This window comes from Macrotis lagotis, chromosome X (genome assembly GCF_037893015.1).
Source record: "Macrotis lagotis isolate mMagLag1 chromosome X, bilby.v1.9.chrom.fasta, whole genome shotgun sequence".
In the NCBI taxonomy this organism is placed as follows: domain Eukaryota; kingdom Metazoa; phylum Chordata; class Mammalia; order Peramelemorphia; family Peramelidae; genus Macrotis; species Macrotis lagotis.
In genome coordinates, this window is record NC_133666.1 from 143,725,874 (window position 1) to 143,739,397 (window position 13,524).

Below are 13,524 nucleotides of genomic sequence, written 5' to 3' on the forward strand. Positions count from 1 at the left end.
ATAAGCCTTCCAGACTAGCTTTTCTTCCATAGTTTATCTGATGCTAACATGGAAATATTGTTATGCAAAATTTTGCTTACATACTTTGTAGTTATGAGCACATGTGGTTTGCATGATTATTTTCGTGATTCTGTGTTCATACTTATTGCATGAGGTTTTACATAATAATCTCTTATTTAATTTTGCTTGCTGTAATAGTACAGTTTTTTTCTCTAAATAAATATAGATGTGTAGCTCAAGAAATCTCTTAAAAAATAGGTGTTGAAGCACCTAATGTAATGTTCTATGTTGGATGTTAAAAATCAAAGGCCTCCTAATATCAGAAATAGATAAGAATTGTAAAGATACAGATATTTTCAGAATGGTACATAAAGTTTGGAGTTTAATTCATTAACACAGAGTCAAAGATTAAGCACTAGAAGAGATCTCAGAGGCCATCTAGTCCAGTCACCTCCTTTTATAGACATAGAAAGGTTACACAAGGATATAGATTCTCCAATTCCAAATTCAATATCCTTTTCATTATAACAAAATACCAAGAGCAGAAAGAAAAAAATAGGGAGGGAAAACAGGAAGAGAGATCAGAATTGTTGGCTGGAAGTTCAGCAAGCTGCCAATTCTGTAACTTGTGACTACAATGGCAGAAAATGGCCTTCTCTTGCTTAGTCCCTGGAGAAGGGTCAGAGGGGTTGTTGCTGTCCTTCATAATGGAAAAAGACCAAAATGACATCACTAAGTTGGAATCAACATATAGTGTGTGTCCACCTGTGGCTGATCAATCCAATATGAACTCAGAAGAGACTACCACAAATTGGACACAAACAATCCAAATATTTATTTGGACTAAATTTTCATAACACATTTCTTCTGAACTACAACAATTCTTCCTTTGCTCATTCAGGATATCTCCTTTGATGTGGGCATGCCATGCTGGGCAGGCTGTGCCAGTGATTCCTAGGTCTCACAAGAGATATCAAAGTTATTCAGAGAGACCTTGGGACTGTCTTTGTATCACTTCTTCTGACCACAATGTGAGTGCCTACCTCGTGTGAGTTCTCCATAAAAGGTTTTTAGGCAAAGATATATTTGGCATTTGAATAACACAGCCAGTTCATAGGAGTTGGACTCTCTTGAGGTACAATTTGAATATTTGTCAGGAGAAAGGAACTAAAAGCCTAATACCTTATCTTGCCAGAAGATCTTCAGAATATTTCTAAGACAAATGAAAAGGAATAACTGAATGAATGAAATTTAAAATGAAAGTTGGTTTAATTTTGTGGAATGGTGTTTGAAGACTGTGCAGGTTTCAGACAAACAATGAAGTAAGTATAACTGCTCTATATATCTTCAGATCAGTAGACTAATAGCTCTTTTTTTCCCACACTTGCCTTGAGAGTCTCCCAAACACTGAGAAGACTCTGACAATGAATGCATCTGTCAATTTTTCATCTATGTGCACTTAGTGAAAAGTATACTGCATTCAAAATTTCTCCATTTGCTATAACTGATGATTCAGTTATAGCAACATATGGATGGTATAGTGCTAGCTGGTAGAGAACTGTTTTCTTTTCTTTTTTGGTAAGGTAATGGGTTAAATGACTTGCCCAAGGTCACACAGGTAATTAAGTGTCTGAGGCCAGATTTGAATTTAGGTCCTCCTGACTCCAGGACGGGTGTTCTATCCACTGGCCCACCTAGCTGCCCCAACCTGTTTTCTTTCCTTTTTTTTTATTTGTTAACATTTTGTTTTCCAATTATATACAATAGTAATATGTACCTATCATTTTTTGTAAGGTTTTGGATTTTACAATTTCCCCCCACCAAAGGCTGTCTGATAGTCTTTACATTCTTTCCATGCTATAAACTGAATGTGTTATAAGAGTAAACATAACCCACCCCCCCAAGAAGATGAGAAACCTCAAGAATAAAGAGAAAAAAAAATGTACTTCAGTCTGTGTTCAGATTCCAATGACTCTATCTCTGGGGTGAGTTGCTTTCATTATCATAAGTCCACCAGAGAAGATGCTTCAATATTTTTCCCACATTTGCTATTACTAGCTGTACCTCCACTCTATTCCTCCCCACTCTCATTTATTCTATTCTCTCTCGCCTTTCATTCTGGCCCTATCCAAAAGTGTGTTCTATCTCAGTACCCTTTCCCTCAATCTTCCCTCTCTTCTATCACCTATTCCCCCCTTCCCTCCCCCCATTCCCCCCTTATCCCATCCCTTTCTTAGTTTTCCCTCTAGGGTAAGATAAATTTCCTCACCCTATTAAGTGTGTGTGTTATTTCCTCTCTGAGCCATTTCTGATGAGAGTGAAGGTTCACTCATTCCCCCTTGCCTTCCCCCTTTCCACACTCCATTGAAAAAACTTTTTCTCGACTCTTATGTGAAATTTCTTAGCTGCTTCTTCATCTCCTTTTCCTTCCTTCCAGTACTTTCCTTTATCACCCACTGACTCTATCTTTTTATCATACCATTATATTCCGCTCCTTCCTATATCCTATATGCTCCTTTTTAACAGCTCTTATAAATGAGAAAGTTCATGTGAGTTATCAATATCTTCTTCCCATGCAGGAATACAAACAGTTCAATATCATTAAGTTCCTCACAGTTAGTCCTTCTCTTCCACTCCCTCTATGGTTCACCAGAGTCCTATACTTGGAGATCAAACTTTCTGTTCAGCTCTGGTTGTTTCAATAGGAAAGTCTGGAAGTCCCGTTTCATTGAATGTCCGTCCACCTTTTCCCCTGAAAGAGGATGTTCAGTTTTGATGGGCAGTTGATTCTCAGTTGTAAAACAAGATTTTTTTGCCTTCCGGAATATCATATTCCAATCCCTACAAGCTCTTAATGTAGATGCTGCCAGACCCTGTGTAATCTTGACTATGGAGCCTCGGTAGTTGAATTGTTTGTTTGTGGCAGCTTTTAGAATTTTCTCTTTGATTTGGGAGTTTTGGAATTTGATCATAATATTCCTGGAAGTTTTTCTTTTTGGGATCTCTTTTAGGAGATGACTGGTGAATTCTCTTAATTTCTATTTTACCCTCAGCTTCTAGGATCTCAAGGCAATTTTGTATTTCTTGAAAAATGAAGTCTACGCTCTTCTCCTGATTGTGGCTTTCAGATAGCCCAATAATTCTTCTGGATCTGTTTTCGAGATCGGTTGTTTTTTCCAATGAGATATTTCACATTTTCTTCTAATTTTTGGCTTTTTTAGAAGAATTTTATTTCTTTCTGATTTCTTGCAAAGTCATCAGCTTCCTTTAGTTCCATTTTTTCATTTCAAGGAGTTATTTTCTTCAGAGAGCTTTTTTTATCTCCTTTTCTAGCTGGCCAATTCTGTTTTTTAAGACATTCTTCTTAGTTGCCTTTTGTTTTGCTTTTTCCATTAGGCCTAAACTGGTTTTTAACATATTATTTTCTTCAGTATTTTTTTATATCTTTCATCAAGCTGTTGATTTGATTTTCATTATTTTTCTGCATTGTTCTCATTTCTCCACCCAATTTTTTCTCCACCTCCCTTAATTGCTTTTTAAAGTCTTTTTTTGAGCTCCTCCATAGTCTGAGCCCATTTTCTATTTCTCTTGAAGGTTTTGGATAAGGAAGCTTCGATTTTGTCATCATCTGAGTGTCTTGATCTTCCATGGGACTAAAGTAATTCTCTATAGTCAGATTCTTCTTTTTTTGGTGTTTACTCATTTCCTCAGCCCAAGACAGCACTTCCAAGGCTTTGGTTTTTTTTTTTGGGGGGGGCACCCCACTGGAACCTTTATTCCTCCAAGGTCTTATGCTGTCTTGCCTGTGCTTTGATATTTGGATGCCCCCCCTTTACTTCCCTCTGCCCTGGGGGCTATAAGAAGAGATCCTGCTATCTTAGTATGGAAGCCCAAACTGCAACCTGGATCTGAGTGTAGGCCAACAGCAGAATCCTACCCCAAGGGAGAGCAAAGAAATCTCTGCAGTCTCTGGGGGTGCAGGCTGCATTCTCCAGATTCTCCCTGCAGATTCTGTGGCTGGTACTCCCTCACTTCACACTCATTCTGGTATAGCAGAGTTCTCTCACCATCCCTTCAAGCTGTTGCTGGTGATCTCTGGGCTGGGCTGTGCTGTGCTGTGGCAGCAGCTTTTTTCCATCCCCGGTCCAGGTGAAACGAAACACACCTTTCTTGTGGAACTTCTAAGTTATATTGGACTAGGAAAATGTATCACTCAGTCTTTTCGTGGGTTATGTCCCTCTAAATTTTGGCTAGAGTCGTAATTTTGGCTTTTGGAGTTTGAGGGGGAAGGAGTTCCCAGGAAATGCTGCCTTCACGCTGCCATCTTGGCTCTGCCCCGCCCCCAACCTCTGTTTTCTTAAGTCTTAACTGTCAGACCAAAATTAGCAAAAGTGGCAAAGTATGCTCTGTTTCATTTCTACTTCAGAGGCTGCACTGAGCAAACAAAATCAATTGCTTTAGTTTGTAGCCTTTTCAAGTTAAATAATTTACTGTCAGTGTAGTAGCTCACTGAGGGCATCTAACAACATCATGGAAAACCACAATGCTAAAAAGCATGGGAGCAAGCACATAGCTATGCTTCAATCCATTGGTAAATGGGAAAATGCAAGAGCATTGTCTATTATCCAGAACCCATAAAAAACATGACATCATGAAACTGGCATAAAATACTAATGAATTTCTACAAACAACCAAATTTTGCCATGATCTTCCACAAGTCTTCACAGCTAAAAGAAACAAAATCTTTGGCTAGATTAATGAACACTGTATACAGACCTTTATTCTGTTCCTGGCATTTCCAGGAATTATTGGGCAGCAACTATTAGGTTAATCATTCCTCAGCCCTTTCTGAAACTATACTGGTTCTCAGGTAGAGTTCACTGTCCAGGTAAAGAATCAGTCTATTGAGAACTCTGGCAAGAATTTTGCCAGCAATGACTAAGAAAGAGACCCTCTCTCCCACCCACCCCCAACTGTCACAGGACAACTTATTTCCTTTTTTCCTTTATAAAGATGGACAATGGAAGCATCCTTAATCTCCTGTGGGATAACCTTCTCTTCCTAAAACTCAGATTTCAGTCAGTTTTGGTCTGAGCAGTAAACCTTCTGCTTTATAGATCCCCATTGGAATCAACACCAGGCACTCTGCCACATTTAAAACCTCTTTTTCAGTTGTAAGTTTGGCTAGAGAGGGACTTATTTCAGTCAGTGGCTTCAGCATTGATCTATGACAGTCTACTAAGAACATTATGGAAATGTTCAGCCTAGTACTCCAGGATCATGATCATGTCCTCAACATGGATCAATTTGGCTATATCAGTATTGATTAATAAGTTTCTGGTCCACAGAAAGCCTTCAGGATATAATAATGCACTACCAATTCTTACTATAATTGTAAAACTGATTTTCATCTGCCTTCTTACTATACCAAGAATTCTGCATGTCTCTAAGTTTTGCTTATACTTTTTTTTAGGTTTTTTTTTTTGCAAGGCAAAAGGGGTTAAGTGGCTTGCCCAAGGCCACACAATTAGGTAATTATTAAGTGTCTGAGACCCGATTTGAACCCAGGTACTCCTGACTCCAGGGCCAGTGCTTTATCCATTACACCACCTAGCTACCCCTTGCTTATACTTTTGATGGGAGTCAAATGCTGCCTTTTTAGAGATGGGTGAATTATTCTGTACAGTTCTTGTTTTGCATTAGTAGTTTCTGAATTTTCCCATCATTTTCATCAAATCTGCTATTTGTGAAGGTTTTGAACTAGATGAGTATATTCAATGTTGTACATCAAATTTCTCAGAGCTGCCCACTCCTTTTCTGCTTCACTCTTACCAACCATGTGTAGGTTTAGCTTTCCTTTCAAGTCAGCAACAAACTGTTCCATCATGGAGAAGTTTTAATTAACCTGTGGTTGTTGTCTTCAGATAGCTATTCTGCCTTGGGGCTACTGCTCTGTTGAATGCAAAAGTTTAGCCATCATCTCTGTCACTCTCACATCCAATCTGTCTAAAATGTCTAAAATGTTTGCTGTGAAGATACATCCACAAAGTTTTATTCCCTTTAGATAGTGTTATGATGAGAAGGTAAGGAGATATACAAGTGACCTTTGCTGTTGCTATTTCCAATTCCCTTCCTCCCAAGACCTCTGCCGTGTCCAATAACCAGGGCCTACATTAAAATCACCCAGAACTACAAACTTGTCCTCTTTTGGCACAATGATGATGAGAGTCTCTAGGTCTTCACAAAATTTTTCATTGGCCTTATAGGGGTTTGTCATAGCAGCAGTATATTCACTGATGATGGTGGTATGGTATGGCAGAATTTTCTGCAAGTGGCAATCACACTGTCATGTCATTGGAGAAGTCAGTAAATACAACTTTCTCCAAAGTTTGCTCATTTGAGAGGCAGTCTCCTCAAATATAGGTTCATACAACACACAGCAATGCCTCATCAACTCTGATCACCATCTCAGTCATATCACCTCATGAATTCACTATTAGTTTGCAATCTTTACATGAATGAAAGATCTAAGGCATTCTGGCTCCACCTTCTCACCATATGCTCCCAAGATGGAAAACAAGGCCACATGCTGCACCCTGCCTTCTCCTTCCTCTTTTTGGAGTCTTTTTATCAGAATACTATGTGAATAATACCAGATACAGATCATGAGCTCAGGGATCAGTAGGTTCCTGCAAAAGCATCTCCATCTTCATAGCTACACAGAGGAGCAGATTTTGACACAGTATCACACTTTCATCTTAACCACCTTAAGTTTCATGCACCTCATCCCTAAATAAGTAAATTATACTAGATAATTTCTGGAGCCTCTTCTAGTTCTAGGTCTATAACTCTATGACTATCAATTTAATTATTCCAGTAACTAAAGTAAAACCTATAATGGAGTTTTATCTTGACAAATAGGAAAGCTTATCTTTATCAATGAACTCTAGACTACAGTACTCTATAAAAAAGCCAATGAGAATCTATTTAATTACTTGCCTTAAGTAATCCTTTTTAATTTAAAATTTATTATGAGTTTAAATATCAAGATAAACATTTCAATATACAAAGAAAAAAATTGTATATAAAATTGTGAATTTCTATTACAAAGCCTTTTAAAAGTATATATTAAATTTAATAGGAAAATAACAAGTGTCCTGCCTGTTTTATACCTTAACTTTTTTTGTTTTGTTTTTGTTTTTGTTTTTTGCAAGGCAGTGGGGCTAAGTGACTTGCCCAAAGTCACACAGTTAGGTAATTATTGTCTGAGTGGGATTTGAACTCTGGTCCTCCTGACTTCAGGGCCAATGCTCTAACCACTGTACCACCTAACTACCCACTTCTGGGTATTTTTAATGCTTCATCAATGCTCTTTTTTTTCCTATTATGGGGGAAGGGTTTATTGTTACTACTACCTAACAATTCTCTTTTGCCCAAATAAAAGCCCTCCTCTGTAACAAAAATAATCAAGCAAATCAAACTGACTCATTTGACTAAAAATGCATTTCTCATATTATAATGCTGGGTTCACCACCTCTGACAAGAGGTAGAAAGTATGCTTTATTTTGAGTCTTCTTGTTGGTCACTGCAATGATCAATTGATTAAGTCTTTCAAAGTTGCTTTCCTTTACATTATTGTAATCATTGTATAAATTTTTTCCTCTTGGTTCTCACTCACTAGTTGGTATTGATTCATGTAGATCTTCCGAGATTTCTCTGAATTTTTTTCTCATCATTTCTTATGGTGTAATAATATTTCACTTTCCAGTCCTTAATGCTGTATTTTTTGTATATTTTGTTCTTTTCCCTCTATCTTTGATCTAACCTTTGAGTTTTGTTTTATTTCTTTGGAATATATACCTAGTAGAGTTATTGCTCAGTTAAAGAATATAAACAATTTAGTAATTTTCAAAGTAGAATTACATTTATTTATATACCATATTGATCTTCCCCTCCCCCCCAAAAAAAACACAAAAAGGAACCTTTTTCTTTTGATCTCTACACAAGCATAGAGTCTAATAGGAATTCTGAAAGGACACTAATTTCAGAGGTAAAACATGGAATTTTACGCTAATCTAATTACAGACAAAATTAAATTATAAAATTGTTTGGTATAGAACATATATGCTATATCATTTTGGGAAAGGTACTTCAACAGAGTAGGATGCTCCTCATATGGAAACTCCTTTCATAAATGCAGAATGGCAACTCACCTGTCACTGAAAAGATTAAATGAACTGTCATCCTCCACACTGCTGGCATATGCCTAAAGCCAAACTTGAACTCAAGTCTCTCTGACTCTGTGATCTTCAACTCATGGTGCCTTCAGTGGTCAAGAATAAGGGAATTGATTCTGGTGGGTTTTTTTTTAAGCCTTAGTTCTAGGTTCTGTACTTTTAAACTATAATATATAACTCACATAACTCAGAGCCAAGTGTGTTTTCAAATTACCTGAAAACACACAATTTTTGATTCCAGCCAGGTTTGTATCTGTAGCAAACTTGGCAGCATTTAATTAGAAGCTTAACTTGGAGAAGGTCAAGTTCTAGAGATTACTGTCCTATCACCACCATTTCAGTAATGATAAGGGCAAATTCAGATATATTTGAAACACTAAAAGTCACAGAGAAATAAACAAAGAATGAAGCACAGGGGCGACTGGGTGGCGTAGTGGATAAAGCACCAGCCTGGGAGTCAGGAGTACCTGGGCTCAAATCTGGTCTCAGACACTTAATAAGTACCTAGCTGTGTGGCCTTGGGCAAGCCACTTAACCCCATTTGCCTTGCAAAAACCTCAAACACACACACACACACACACACACACACACACACACACACAAACACAAAAAGAATGAAGCACAGACAAGGAGGGAGTATTGAAAGCAATATGTGGAATTTATTATATATACTTAAAAAAACCAACCAGTATCAAAGGAACATTCAGTTTCATATAAAATTCTCATATATTCTGCTATGTATATGGAAATGTTCTTCTTTATGTGTAAATTTGAAATAAAAAACAAAATTTAAACACTAGAACCACAGATTACTAAAATCAATTTCAGTTTCTAATTTTTTTTTTAAAGAATAAATCTAGGGGTGGCGGGTGGCACCGTGGATAAAGCACCGGCCCTGGAGTCAGGAGTACCTGGGTTCAAATCCGGTCTCAAACACTTAATAATTACCTAGCTGTGTGGCCTTGGGCAAGCCACTTAACCCCATTTGCCTTGCAAAAAAAAACAACCTAAAAAAAAAGAAATCTGATATTAATATAAAATATGACTTAAATCGCAAAGTAATTCTTTACTCCTGGAGAAGAAAGTTTGGCAAAAACTGTAGACTTTTCAGCTCCCGGCAATGTGGTTTGTTTCTCACAATTCACTTTAGACTAATTATCAATGGGCAGAAATTGAACTGAAACATTTTTAATAGTGTTAGGGACACTATGTTGCTTAATACTAAATTACAATAATGTGATGGAAAACACTACTTATTATCAGAAGCAGTATGGTTTAATGAATAAAGAGCTGGCCCTGGAGATAAGACCAACCTGCCTCCAATCCGGGATAAGTCACTGGACCACCTTGTGGCATGACCAGGGGCAGGCACATCTAGTTTCAGTCATATAAGGCCCAAGAATTCATTTGGATTGATGCAACTGCATGTGGAACTCAAAATTCAATTAAATCTAGGAGCTTTTTAGAGGTGAGTTAATAAACGTTTGACCAAATATAGTAGGCTAATTTTTAAGTTGATAATTTTGTATGGTCCACAAACAATGTTATATACAAATGACCTTGGCAGAAAAAAGGTTCTCCACCCCTGGACTAGTAATACTTTAAATATACGTTGTAGAAAACCATATGCCTATGAAGAGTTTCCTTACCTGAGTTTCCCATACACACAGGAAATCACAAGCTACTCCCTATATATGCCCCAAACCTAAGCTTAGAGATTCACTTATCTCATGCATTACATACTTTCCATGTTCTTTGAGAAAACTAAATTATTTCTAACCTTTGGGTTTTTTTTTTTAGATTTTTCAAGGCAATGGAGTTAAGTGGCTTGCCCAAGGCCACACGGCTCTGTAATTATTAAGTGTCTGAGGCTGGATTTGAACTCAGGTACTCCTGACTCCAAGGCCAGTGTTCTATACACTGTGCCACCTAGCCGCCCCCTAACCTTTGTTTTTAAGAAAGGACACTGAAAACAGGGATAGTTTAAGTAAATCAAAAGAAGAAATCTAGGGGGTAATCTAGTTGAAATATGACACTTAAAACTAAAGTGTTTTTAAAATTGAAAATTACAATAATACCTATTCATTATTTTTCCATATTGTGGAGGGATCCAGACTGACCAGTCTTTTGTTCTCCCTCCTGGCTCTGCTCCTCATATTTCAAAACTATGTTTCAGCTGCTAATATTCCTCTGAAACATCAAATCATCAATGCAATCTACTCACTATGGAAAATTCCCCCACTATGCCAGTCTTCTTCCATTGGTGAGTTTACTCTTCCTGAGACTTCCAGTTGTTGAGGGGCTCAGACAGAGACAGACACTCTTCACTTCCCTCCCGGGTCTGCTTCTGATTTATGGATTTCAAAACCATGTTTCAACCTGCTATCTCATTCTACAACTCTCTCAGCATCTCGGCTCTTCCTTATCCTGCAATTTTCACTTACTGCAGTGCCCTAGTCCACCTGAAATATCCCTCTTAAAGGGTCAAAACCAAGTTGACTCCTTTCTCCCACTGATGGGAGGCTCCTTTTTTTGTGGAGGGCCACAGGCTAGCCAATCTTCTTTCCCTTTCCAACTCTGCTCCTTGACTTCTGGACTTCCAAATCAGATCCCTTCAGATACCTCTCTTATTACCATGACCTCTGTTTTTGGTTTCCTTTTGTGTCAGCTGTCATTCCTAAATGAAAGCTCTTTGAAGACAGGAACTGACTTTGGACTGGTCTTTGTAACCTCCATTGCTTAGCAAGTACTTAATAAATGCCTGTTTTCTCAATCCTTCACAACTCTGTAAGGACAGTATCATCCTTATTTTACAGATGATGAAACAGAAATATTGAGTGAACAGCCCAAGATCACACAGGGTTAGTCAGCAATGGAGTTGGGAACAAGACCTACTTCTGCAGGCATTGGATGCATTCATCTTTCCACTGTACCATACTGCTTTTCAAAAACATCATTATGAAACACATTAACAATTTTCTTTTGAAAAATAAATTTCTTGAAGTTTCTCTTTTTGAGAAATTTAGAGCAGCAACTTAAGATCACTTCATTAAAACAAGAGCACAGGGGTGGCTAGGTGGCACAGTGGATAGAGCACTGGCCCTGGGGCCAGGAGTACCTGAGTTCAAATCCGACCTCAGATACTTAATAATTACCTAGCTGTGTGGCCTTGGGCAAGCCACTTTAACCCTATTTGCCTTGCAAAAACCTAAAAAAAAAAAAGTACAAATCAAAGAATGACCCTTTAGTGAACTTAAAACAGATGGGAAGGAAAGAGAGGGATAAAAAAGAAATGATAACCTGATAGGGCTTTTCCAGTTCCAACTTCTATACTTACATCTAAAAATAACTCAACATGGGCCATATCACTTTCTTTTACAGTTTGTCCTGTGGAAAATAAATAGAGCTCAGGGAACTTTTGGGCATTAGTTTTTGGAAGACAACTTCACTTCATTGCTGAGATTTACCACTTCTATTAAGTCTTCACAAACTGGGGAAAACATGCTTGTTAATTCCAGTATTTATATGAACAAACACAGAATGACACTCTGCCCCTCAACCTCCTCCATGGTCCAGGGGGTAATGTCTCCATTGATCTCCTGAACTCCAAACTTGTGTTTCAAATAGTACTCTTATTAAGTGTCTGAGGCTGGATTTGAGCTCAGGTACTCCTGACTCCAGGGCCAGTGCTCTATCCACTGCGCCACCTAGCTGCCCCCAAATATTATTCTTAACATTCATTGGAGTTATTACCATTATGAGTACACAGATTATTTTGATCTGCATTTTATAATCTGAAAGTTGATATACAGTTGATATCCCCATCTTTAAGATAAAGCTGTACCCAATATATCCAATAAAAAATGTCAAAAAGACAAACTGATTTTTTTTTTTTAGGTTTTTGCAAAGCTAACAGTTAAATGGCTTGCCCAAGGCCACACAGCTAGGTAATTATTAAGTGTCTGAGACCGGATTTGAACCCTGGTACTCCTGACTCCAGGGCCGGTGCTTTATCCAATCCGCCACCTAGCCACCCCTAAACTGAATTTGTAAAAAAGGATATTCACTAGGTCATCCCAGACTTCAAGCCAAAGCATAGTAAATTGTTAATATAAAATCTCTGTCTAACGTTCTTCACTTAACAGAAAACTGAGACCTACAGTATTTTATTATATCCAGTCAAATGAAATTATGCCCACTCCCACAACTCCATTAGAGGATACTAGATGTCACATCAATTTAAAATTATATGGGAACAAGTTGTTCAACTTCAGAGTAAAATATTTCCTGTATGACATCTTTAGAGGCCGGGTAATATAATGGAATGCTAGACTGGGAAGTTTTTTCCCTTCAAGGCAATGAGGTTAAGTGACTTGCCCAAGGTCATACAGCTAGGTAATATTAAGTGTCTGAGGTCACATTTGAACTGAGGTCCTCCTGACTCCAGGGCTGGTGCTCTAGCCACTGCACCACCTAGCTGCCCCTGGGGAGTTTTTTTTTTAATTTGTTCCAGCTCTTACTCTACCATTAGGTAGCTGCTGACAAATCATTTAATATTTAATCTCATAGACCTTCATTAGTGCTATCTGTAAAACGACTGGGTTCTGACTAGGTGATTGTTTTAAGTGCCCTCCAGTTTACTACTTTCTGGTAATTAAGAGTTTGGATTGAACCTATCTACATCAAGTAAATGGGAATGGCAGCATGTTAAAAATTCTAGAAAATACATTCTCTGAAATTCTAGATGGGGGGAACTCAAGTGCATATTTAATTAATTCGATGGAAACAGAAATGGAAATGTAGCAAATTTAGGCTACAAATTGTATCATTTCTTTTCCTTTTTTTGGAGCAATTAGGTTAAGTGACTTGCCTAAGGTCATATACCTAGTATCAAGTGCCTGAATCTGAATTTGAACTCAAGTCCTCCTGACTCCACTGTGCCACCTAGCAGCCCACAAAAAAAATCTATCATTTTTATATGGAACCAAATACCAAGAGGGACTCAGCATATTGTTGGGGGTTTTTTAGGTTTCTGCAAGGCAATGGGGTTAAGTGGCTTACCCAAGGCCACACAGCTAGGTAATTATTAAGTGTCTGAGGCTGGATTTGAACTCAGGTACTCCTGACTCCAGGGCCTGTGCTCTATCCACTGCTCCACCTAGCAGCCCCTAGCATATTGTTAAGAGTAGAAATGGTAGTTGCCAGGAAAACATCAAAGAATTTTAGAAGCTGAAGGAAACTAAATGAAATATATTTTCATAATTACTATTTATTTTCACAGTGGAAA

General features: G+C 37.9%; 1 protein-coding gene across 5 annotated transcripts in view; it reads right to left on the reverse strand.

The window, feature by feature from the left end:
• DHRS7B (dehydrogenase/reductase 7B) overlaps positions 1-13,524 on the reverse strand; it is an 81,705-nt gene that overhangs the window by 44,752 nt on the left and 23,429 nt on the right. The gene's annotated exons all lie outside the window — the stretch shown is intronic.